Here is a 12,140-nt window from a genome sequence, read left to right as displayed (position 1 = left end):
TCCACTGGGTGTCTCCACGGCAATCGCTTGCCTTGTTACCAGAAGAGGCGCCCATGACATTATCGCCTCTTCCTTTATGGGAAAAATGAAGTGCCGATGTAGCTAGTGGCGGTACTAGGGCCGATTCTCCGTGTGTGGCTGCCCCGCTAGAACCAGGGGTGGGGAGGGTTTCTAGCTCTGAGATTCTGACGGTTCATATGGATGAGAACCGCAAGGACCGCTGATAACCCCACCCTCCCGTCTGAGCGAGACGACAACCGCGTGGCGGAATATCAACGCTGTTCTCACTTACGTCCACGGTTACCGGGTGAGCAAGGAATCCACAAGCCCTTGTCTGGTGGCGGTGAGGGCTGAGTAGAGTTACACGGGGCTTATGGGAAATCCTCCCTCTCCCTGTACCGCTGAGTGGCGTCTCAGGTGCTCACTGGCTAGACAGAACACTGAGATGGATACGTGCTTCACCTCATTTCGCGATGCCCTGAACACGCCACTTGGGTGGCGTGTGGTGGCGAATCTGCCGCAACATGAAATTAAAATCCGGAAAGTATAACAATACAATATCCTATCTTGCAAGTATAGTGTGTGTGTGTGTGTGTGTGTGTGTGCCCGTCTGTCCGTCCGTCCGTCCACCGGCGGGTGTACGGGACTTGTCCCAATTAGTTCTGGTGGATGAGGCCAGAATTATACCGTAGCGCCTCTAAGTAGCGGAAAAAGGCCCCGCCGCCAAATAAACGCTCCACAAACACAGGAAAGCTCCGAGCACCATGCCCTGGAACAATACTTAAACAATATTCAAATATTTAAACGTTATTACCAAATGCATAACCACGTTTATCATGTGATAGTTGTGTTTCCACTTAAACTGATCGAAAGTCAATTGTCTGCGTGTTCCGTTTATCCTAAATTGTGTTCCCTTAAAATACGTTGTTTAAAAAAGAAACTGATATGAAGCCTACATCAACTTGCGATTTCAAACTTCAATTTTTTAAGTTGTTTCAAATAATTGTTTAGCATGTACATATTGTGCGTGTGCACACTTTTTGCCAAGATATGTTCATTCCCACTTATATCATAGCCTATAATATAAATACACTGTCTGTACGTGTACATTATATTGCATATCCAAACTTGTGTAAGATTAGAAAAAAAAATGACCTCCAATTGAACACTTGCTTATCAAAAAAAAAAATGCTTTCTTAATATCAATAATGTCTTTTTGATATCAACGATATGTTTTTTTGAATCAAAGCGTAGATTTACAACTATTTCAATCAGTATTGCAACTAGTTTGAAAAAGTGAATAAATGCTCAAACGGCTCGCCATACAGGCACGTCCCAGAGAGCCACAACTCGAGCAGCGCTTTGGAGAGCGACAACCACAGCGATGTCCTCCTGATGGAGACCAACAGAGAGAAACATGCCTCTTAGTGAATGAAGCACCTCTTATTCTCACTGAAGAATACGGAAATATTGGCAGCCAGAATAAAATCAGAGCTAAAAGAAAGTCTTGTTCTTTTTTCTCCGCAGCCTCTACTTTTAATACTTAAGTACCTTTATTATCAGCTACTTTGAGACTTTTACTCAAGTAGTATTCTAATGAGTGACATTCACTTTTACCAGTAGTATGATATCTCTACTTTTACCCTCGTGTAGCTTCCGAGTTCTGTTCCACCACTGATAAAAATGAACAATTATGAACAAAGATATGAGAAACTAATTAAAATTCACTCATGAATAATAACAAAATCAAAATGTGTTCTTAATGTAGTTGTACCGGTGAAGCTGGTGGAACTGGTCTAGTTGGTCGTTTGGTTCAGCTCTTTTCCTCACAGAAAGAAACATTTCTTTAGGATCTAGTTTTCTTCTGAAAACTCAGTGTGTGGTTTGTCCATACTGACTATCAGTCCTAATTCTAGTCCTCATTTTGGAGAATAGGGAGTAATTTAGTTCATTTAAACCACTTATTTGTGGTAAGAGAACAAATCATTATGCAAAAAACATTGGTGTTTTATTTCTTTTCATCCAAGGTTTTATCCTTGGTTCCTCCACCACCGATGCAGCTCATTAGTGAACATTTGGTTTTAAATTGTCTGCCTGGTGGACACCTCTGGCCTCAAACGCCCTGTTCTTAAGAATGTTGCATTTGTTATCACCGTAATTGTTTTTTGCAGAGTTTTGCAAACACTAAGTCCATAGTGCCAGAGAGAATCAAAAGCAAAGATGTCCCTTTTATTCTCTCAGTGAACGTGTTTTGACAGGTGGAAATGTTGTTCCATGTTTGGGAAGGAATCCAATTGGGTTCTTACTTCATTTCCTTTTGACTCAACAAGTTATTAAAGACAATGCCAACATGATTACAGAATCCTAGTCACTGCTGGGGTGTAATTCATCACCCTCATTAAATCTGGGTTCGATCAGTCTTATGTTTCATATCTCAGGGGGGGAAAATTGCTTTTAAGAATATTCAATTATCCGGGAATTGAAGAGTCGGCTACTTTATGCGAACATTTAATTATTTATGGTGTCTGGGCAACAAGCCTTTCTTGATTGAAGGTTTTACATTTTTTCATTGATTTCAGATAAAGGTCAACTATCTCTCTCTATATTTCTCCCCCGCTCTTTCTTCTCATTTCTCTCCATCGCTCTCTCTGTCGTCGATAGCTCACTCCCATTGGCTTCGAAATTTTCAGAGTCATCTGATGACTGGGAGAATCAAGCCACAAATCATGTCCAGTGTTTGCATACTAAGATATTGTAGTATGCCATGCTGGCACTTTTTACAGAGTATTTTGAGGCATACCATCTTTTTTTGGTTGATTTGAATTGACTCACACATAAACTTGATTTAAAAGTTTATAATGCAGCGCACCATCAACCTTCAAAGTGCCGAAAGGAAGTGCCGTTGCCATAGACGACGCAGTTCATCCAAAAAGCAGGATATTTCATGTCACACTAAAGTGTGCTTGACGACAGGGTGCACATGTAGTGTGTAGCAATACTATGTAACTATTTTCCTTAAAATAACAGCTTCAAAATCATTTTCATGGTACACTGACTTGTAAAATGGAGAATGGCACCTCTCTCTTTCCCACCTACTCCCCCGCCCCGACTGCCCCACTTTTGTATTCTGAAAAGTAGGTTTTGTTTTGCCTGGTAAAATTTATAACAACAATGATCATTTATAAACTTGCTGGTGAAAATGACCGGTAATAACGCTCCCCGACGGCGCGGATGACGCTGACAGGCCAGTGGTGCGCCCGGCAACCACTTTCATAGCGCCACGGGGTTTGTTTCACCCCGCTGACTCTCACGTGCGAGCCGATCTGCCAGGCCGAGCACATCTGGTACCTACACCGGTAGCAGGGGGCCGATCCCTGCGCCCTCTCTCACTGCGGCTTCCCCGGGGAGCTGTGGACTGAGTGCTCGCTGAAGCGGCGAGGTCCGTGCCGGGGGCGCTGTAACCTAGGTGTACATCATATTTGCGTTCGTAACATATAAGGTATAAGGTTCACCGATAACGTTCAAATTTGACCGGACTGAGTTTTACAACAGTGGTGTGAAAGTGCAATGGCACTCAGAAACTGTAGGGGCGCCAAATACCAACAGTTACATAGTGCTGCTTTAAAGGCTAAAGGTTAAAGATGTGTATATCTGGGGGCATGGTTGCCTTTATTTGTGGGCGTGTCTCTTCCTTCCAAACGACCGTCCACTGGTTTCACTGCCCTCACCTCCTCAGCAAACCACCAAGACTCTGCTCCGCTGCCCAAATCTATAAAGCTCAGTTTCCTGCCAAGATGGCAAGCGTCAACCCAGACTCGAGGCTTCAAATCCTCTCTTCAGAAACCTGTGTGTGTGATGTCACAAACCATATTCCGGCCGTCTAAACCATGCTGCAGCTCCCCATGTGCGAGTTCACCTTAGTCGCTGGAGGCAGGATCTTGCGCCCTATTATCGCAACACGCCAGCATTCTCGCGGCATTCCACAAAATTTTGGTGTTATCTCCAAGCTGCTTCAGAGAGCGCGCGCAGTGCTGCAATCAAAGCGACGCACAGCGGACGGCCGTCCAGCTGCGCGACAGCAGGACGCGGCAGCAGGACGCGGCAGCACGGCACAAGAGATATCGGTAGGAATTTCTCGCCCGCTGTAATTGCTCTGACGGGTTTATTGTTAGTTTTCACGGAGGGGAGTGAGTCACTTATCCAGGCTGTTTTTTCTATTCTGCTACCTCCGAGAAGTGGCTTCACGCTGTACCCGGTGAACAGAGGTGAAGTTATACACTGATTCTTCTTGAAAGCTTGAAAGTAGCTGAAAATACGGCAAGCAGCAAAAAACTTAGATGATTTATATACATACACATATATATATGTATATATATATATATATATATATATATATATATATATATATATATATACACACACACACACACACATGTCAGCCACAACATTCAAACCACTGACAGGTGAAGGGAATAACGTCGATCATCTTCTTCTGATGGCATCTGTCATGGGGTGGGATATACAGTATTATGCAGCAAGTGAACAGTCAGTTCTTGAAGTTGATGTGTTGAAGCAGCGTAAGGATCTGAGCCACTTTGACAAGGAGCACATTGAGATGCTAGACGACTGGGTCAGAGCATCTCCAAAGCCACAGGTCTTGTGGGGTGTTCCTGCTACGCAGTGGTTAGTACCTAACAAAAGGGCTGTGTAGCAGCAGACCAATCAGAGTGCCCATGCTGACCCCTGTCCACTGCCAAAAGCTCCTACAATGGGCACGTGAGCGTCAGAACTGGAGCGTGGAGCAATGGAAGAAGGATCAATGAGGTCTGATGATCACGTTTTCTTCTACATCATGTGGATGGCCGTGGTTAGGGTCGCAAGTTGCTTGGTGCCAGATACCACAGGACACCTTCAGAGGTTCTTGTGGAGTCCATGCCTCCACGTGTTAGAGCTGCTTTGGCGACACGAGGGGGAGCCACACAATATAAGTGGCTATTAGTGGTTGTTTTAATGTTGTGGCTGATCAGTATTTATACTGTGTATATATATATATATATATATATATATATATATACAAGCTAATAAATGTATTATTATTATTATTATTTATTATTAATAAATTTGAGGCCACATCTTGTCATGATGATTTTAGACTAAGTATGTTTTAATCATGATTATTATAGCGCTGAAAAACAATAAAAATAAGAGATTGATAGATCCGTCCATCCATCCATTCATCTGTCCATCTATTCATCCATCCATCCATCCATCAATCCGTCTGTCCATCAGTTCAGTCCATCCGTCCATTCATCCGCCCGTCCGTCCGTCCCTCCATCTCTCCATTCATTGACCCATCAATGTGTTCATCCATCAGTCAATCCATCCCTCTGTCCATCCATCAGTCCTCTCTCTCTCTCTCTCTCTCTCTCTCTCTCTCCCTCTCTCTCTCTCCCCCCCCCCCCCCCTTTCTCTCTCTCTCTCATGCAAAGTCGTAGTGACTGATTGTAGTGGCTAAAGCCATGTTCCACACAGGAAAGTCATATGTACACACACACACACGTACGCATGCACACACACACACACACACACACACACACACACACACACACACACACACACACACACACACACACACACACACACACACACACACACACACACACACACTAACCAACAATAGAGGTTTTCTTGGAGATTAGCAGGATAATCCATTTTCTAAGGACTTGGCTAAAGGTACAGAGATACCATCTGTTTCTCTTTCTGTCTCTCACTGTTTTCCTTCCCTCTGCCTGTTCCATACACACACACACACACACACACACACACACACACACACACACACACACACACACACACACACACACACACACACACACACACACACACACACACACACACACACACACACACAAACTCACACACACTATGTACTGCAGTACTGTAATCTCTAAAAGACCATCTGACTTAAGCCTCCTTGTGTAGTTTAGTGGAATACAAATATTATTTACCTATTATTTACCTATTATTTATTTAAATGACTAACTATGCATGAGCAATGATCCATGGGACAAATTGTTGTGTAGATGTAGAGATTATGCAAGTGCCCACTTGCCATTTGGGATTTGTACATTTTTTTGTAATCATATTCCATTTTGCTCTCAGATGTAACACTGACTGACTTTGTTGGTGCTAAAAGTAAAAAAAAAAAAGAAGGAAAAGGCTTTATCACTCTAATTTCTCTACTTGGTCACTGCAGTGCAGGTAGACTCAGTGGTGTAGTAGTGGCTGGAGAAGTGGGTATACTCCTCATTTTTGCCCCCAAATTTTTTTTTAAGCGACCTGTCCAGGATAAACGGCCTGTGTTATGAATAGTGACGTGTAACACCACTCTTGTTGAGTTCAGCCAAAAATGGGACAGTATTTAAAAAATGTTGTTTTTATTCTGCTACTTGACTTTAGGGAGTAAGGATCATTATGGAATTAACATTATTTAAGGAGCAATCAAATCAATACTGGCCCACACACTATGGGGTAGGACAACTACATAATTAGCCACTGTTTATGTGACGATAATCTCTATAGTGGGTGTTTTTAAGGGAACAGAACATGTGTTCCGACTGTTGGCTATTGCAGGACTCTATTGAATGACCCCTTCCTGCTGAAGTGGTAATAACACTAAATGGTAAGTGGACTGCATCTTATACAGCGCTTTACCAGTCTTGCGACCACTCAAAGCGCTTTACAACACACGCCTCACATTCACCCATACAGTCATACGTCGATGGCAGCGACAGCCATGCAAGGTGCACACCAGCTCATCGAGAGCACTTCAGGGTTCAGTGTCAAGGACACTTCAACGTGCTGCCAGGAGGAACAGGGGATCGAACCAGGAACCCTCTGATCACTGGACGACCCGCTCTACCTCCTGCACCACCGTCGCCACTCCTTTAATCATTTATAATTAATAATTAATTATGATCTCATTTGGGGCACCACTACCATGTTGTCTTAGTTGGGAGGAACTAATGTGTTTATTTTAAGTAAATCAATCATTCAGCTGGATTAACCAGTCTCGTACCTAAATTGCGCGGTTCATCTCTCTTCCAGGACCGCTTGTAATAATCTGAAGCTAAATATCACAAAATAACGTCCTTAATAATGAAAAAAACTTTTATTTATCAGCTAAAGTATTTGGCCAATAAAAGGTGATTGATATAAATATGAAATAAAGGATGAAATAATAGAAAATCAATACAACAAATAAGGAAAGCATTAACTGGTAAATGAAATCATCGCTGGTTTTGCAGTAATGGAACAAGTGTGTGATCAGGGCTGTAAGAAGGGACTGGGACGCATTAAATACAATTCCACGTTCTAATCTAAAGGTTTAAAGTCTATGAGCCACCGACTCCCATCAGTGGCGCAGTAGCAGAATCTTCTGCAGGTTCAACTTGCCCAGCAGAGCGTCTGCTCCGTTGTTCGGCTGCTGGAAGCCCTGACGTGGTCGCGTGTTCCGCCCCAGGACACGATGCCCTTCAGCGGGGAAAATCCACTGTAGTGCAGTGTGGGGGTTAAGGAGGAAGGCAGTGTTGTTGGGTCTTCCGTTGTCCCGTTCCGGGGCTGCGTGAGGAGGTCGTGTTATGGCAAAGCTGGAGAAGAGGCGCTGATTGCATCCGTTGGGATGGATCGGGGAGTGGTTCGGTTTAAACCGTTGTTGATTGACTCGTTAACAAATAACTTGCAAGTAGCCTCGTTGGCCGTTCGGCGAAATTTACAATGTTATTATTAAATTGAGAAATGGGGTTGCTGGATTACAAAACTTTATCGAGAACTTCCCTGATTGGAAAAATCGAAAGAGAAAGGTTTTAATTTTATTTTTATTTTTTTATAGAAACATAAACATTGACCGCCACATATTGATTTTCTATTTTTTTCTTATTTACAATGGGTGATGTCTTTTTCCATGGTAGCGTGCAGGGCATTGATTCTCTCTCTTTTTCTCGTTGACAACTCTGTGAACAGCCCCTCCTCTCCGTGCACACTCTGAACCCAAACATTATCACACCACTATGGCACCGGTTCCTCGATGATTGCTATCGACCGGACCGAATCACAATGCAGATTTCGGTGCCTCACTTCAGTGCCATGCCCAAGCTGCAGATTGAAAATAATATCCAACCCTCAGGTGCTCCGAAACCACACACGCCTTCACTTAAAATTATCGTCGCATTAAGCGCCGCCGCTTTCCTCCCCCGTGCAAACGGTGCGACTGGCCTTTTGGTCGAGAGCCAAACAGCAGCGCTGCTCGTCACTGTGCATTATGGTCACTTAGCCAATCAGACGGGTCGTTAAAATTTTCACTGCTGATAACGTCCGGTTCATACAAACTGTCAGTTATTTGTTTATGTCTGAGAGGTATATGAAAAGTAATGAAGGGCAAATGGAGTACATAAAAAACTCTAAAATAGCCCGGATCAAACTTTATTTAATTTTTTGGTGAAAATGACAATAATAAAAAAATCGTGCCGGATCTAATAAACTATCATTGTGATCTAGATTAAAGCCCTCAAATAATATGATATCGTCGATCAAATGCGTAAGTACGTTTTGGGTCCTGCATGTCCTCTGAGGGAGCGATCAGGCCGCAATTTGCGCCACTGTCTCCCTCTCCATGTGTAACGGAGACATCGGGGAGGGCACGATCGTGTGTCCCTTTGCTTTGAATAAAGCAAACAAAAACATTGTGTTTTTATTTGACATGTATTTCATTATTTTATTGAATTTCCTTATTGAACAAAGCAAAAAATGTAGGTGCGTAAAGGGGACACTCTGAGGATCACTCTTTTACCACCCCCACCCAAGTCCGGGGGTTATGAAGGACTGTTCACTACACCGCCATGGAAACCCCTTCCTGCCATGGAAACCTCTTCCATGGAGCTCACAACCAGAGCTCGGCTTCTGGAGGCAGTGAGGAGATCAGCGGTGAGTGTTGCAGCTGAGGACAGATGTTTTCCATGTGCCACTCAGCATGGCTGGCAACTTGGCAGCTCAGCTCCGCGCTGGACTCTGTGCATAATCCCAAACAGGGACAGCTCAGCTGGTTGGGTAACGCTGCACCTCTCCAGCCCTGCACATCCGCTCTGCATTTTAAATTCCAAATTCAAATGTAACGTGCGAACAAAGTGTGAAGTTCTCTAACTGCAACTCAAATCTCCTCCTCTGTTCTGCTTCTGGATATGTGGTCATTTGCTGCACATCTTCTCAAGTTCAACCAGTAACAGTGGGTTTGCCCCTCTTGACCGCTTGGTTACCCAGAATTACCAGAAACACACACACAAAATAGACGTACCTGAAGCATTAATAGGTGAAGCCAAACCTCATTTGAAACCATTTGCATTGTCGTCAAAGACGTCGTCTGAGCCGAGCCTGAAGCGCGGCGTGGGCGTTGCACAGATTTCTCAATGAGTTTAAGATGTCGCACATAAACAAAGTGGACGTGTGGTGGTTGCCAGGTGGCACTCCACTCGCAGCTGATGGGGAACTGCACTGAGGAAGTAAATAAGGACAACGCCTCACTTGTTCATGTCCCGTTTACATCTTTATCGTTGTACTAAGTTTGTCCAGACACAAATTGTCGATCACAGGTTAAGGTTGATCCTGCATTCGGAAGAGTTTTCTTATTTCCTACAAGGAATGAAAGGCTGGAAGGCTGAAGAGCAGTCTGAGCATTTGGAGAGGAGTTTAACCTGGAGGCTGCAGAGTTGTCGTTTCTTGTTGTTGTTGTTGTAGCTCATCGCTGATTTATTGTTTCAACGTTTCCCTCCCACATTATTGTCGTGTCCTGATGTTGGGAATCTAACCTGTGACCAGCCGAGAGACACAGCGTAGCAAATTCAGCTCATTGTCGACTAGAAATATGACTTGTGGAGGGAAAATAGTATGTTGCCGTGACAACCAAGAGTACCATTTCTCCATAATTCGACAGACGAGAAGAAAGCAGAGACTGAATAAAGCAGAATGTGTGTGTGTGTGTGTGTGGTTGGGGGAAGAGGGGGGGGGGGGGGTTGTTGTGTATTGTGAGGAAATAGTTGAAGAATTTTGCAAAAAACAGCTACAATGTTTGGAAGAAGGTGAAACAAAAAATAAAAAATAAAATAAATACCCTTCACTGACCTTTGACCCCGAACACACTTGAGAGAGAGGAAGAGGTCGAAGAGATGAGAAAGGGAAGAGGTGGAGAGGTCGCGGAAGAAGGTCGAGTCGAGTTTTGGCACAATGTTGTTGTGTTCCATAAAATAGATAGCCCCGAGAAAAAGAAGGAGAGGAGAAGACACGAGGAGAGGAGAGGACGAGGGGAGGAGGAGAGAGGAGAAATATTTGATGAAAGAGAAAAGAAAGGGTGGAAAAAAAAGAATAATGGAGATGGAGAGATGAGGGGGAGAAGGAGAAAGCAGTATGTGTGTGGGAGGATGTAAAATGACAGCAGCTGTGTGTGTGTGTGTGTGTGTGTGTGTGTGTGTGTGTGTGTGTGTGTCTGTGAACCGTGGGCTATGTTAGAGGTTGGGGAGTGAGCATTTGTGCACGTGTGTGTGTGTGTGTGTGTGTGTGTGTGTGTGTGTGTGTGTGTGTGTGTGTGGAAGGTGACCTCAGGTTATTGCACCGACAACTACTACAAATCTGAGCAGACAGATAGAGAGAAAAGGGGGGGGGGAATGAGAGGGAGACAAAGAGAAGTGGTGAGAGAGGGACAGAAATAGAGGAAGGGTGAGCGATGCAGAGAGACAGAAAGGAAGGAAAGAGAGAGAGAGAGAAAAAGGGGGAGAGAGCGAGACAGAAGGAGAGGAAGGGGGGATAGAGAGAGACGGAGAGAACGGGGTGAGAGAGAAGAATGGTGGATAGAATGAGAGACAGAGAGGGAGGGGCGAGAGAATGGGGGGTGAGAGAGAGAGGAAGGGCTGAGAGAGGGAGAGCGAAAGAGGGAGAGAGAGAGACAGCGGAAGCGGGTGAGAGAGGTAGAAGGAAAGAGAGCTTTAAACAAACATAATGTCAATCAAACAATGTTAAAAAGATGAATACATTATCTATCCATAATAATCACAATAATCAATCAATAGAACACAAAGTTCACAGCTCATACAGCAAAGATAAAAGAAGAAATATCGTAACTTCTGTGTTCGGGTACAAAACTGCGGGGAAAGTGCGTGACGCTTCACGGCGCTACGTCACTTCCTTGATGTTTGGCTTCAGAATCAGAATCAGAATCAGAAATACTTTAATAATCCCAGGGGGAAATTACTTAAATTAATTACTTTGCTGATTACCGTTTTTCTTGTCTGGTAAGATGTATAAAAATAATCAATAAATTATAAACTCGCCGGTCAAAATGTCCAGTAATAACACTCCCCTGGGGCATGGCTCCGAGAGGCGACGAGGTCTGTGCAAGGGGAACTGTTACCTTGGTGTACATTATATTTGCATTTGTGACATAGACTTATTGAAACTAAACGGACTTAATAGCCAGCGGCTCTCCGTTCCCCACGTTGTGGTTTCTCTCGCTGGGCGAAAGCGAAAGAGAAAGGCACAGGGATGGACCTTATTGTCCCCTTGAGACCGCTGGGTGAGATCTCCCCTGACGCCAATGTCCGAGGCGTCGACTTCCATGATATGCTGCTGAGTGAGGTCCGGCAGCATGAGGACCGGTGCAGAGGGTAAGCTCTCCTTTAGCCAGGAACTTGACCTGAGAGGGCAGGGCATGCATGAATTGTTTATAAAAGTTGGCAAAGTGCTATGCTGGGAAAGCGTTGGGCAAAACAAACATGAGTGCACGGCTATTTGACTTGCGGGCGTGGCTCCTCTACATCTAAGAATTTTGTGACATTTGTGATAGGGCATGGGTGATAGGGTGTGATAGGGTACATAAAAGTTTTTTCCCGCAAGCCATTAGAACTGTCAATGCTGACCTCACCAGGGGTCCTCACTGAGCAACACACACAGGCTCCACTACCTACTGTACTATATGTAGCATACTGTACCGCATACTGTGTCACTGTTCAGGGTTGTTCGTGATACCGTATTGCTGCGCCGTACTGTTGTATACTGTGCTGTATATCTCACAAACACTACCTCACTTCATTCACATG

The sequence above is a fragment of the Zeus faber genome, assembly GCF_960531495.2.
Source record: "Zeus faber genome assembly, chromosome: 16".
NCBI classification, from domain to species: domain Eukaryota; kingdom Metazoa; phylum Chordata; class Actinopteri; order Zeiformes; family Zeidae; genus Zeus; species Zeus faber.
The sequence above is the reverse complement of the archived record's forward strand: the minus strand, read 5'-3'. Positions refer to the sequence as shown.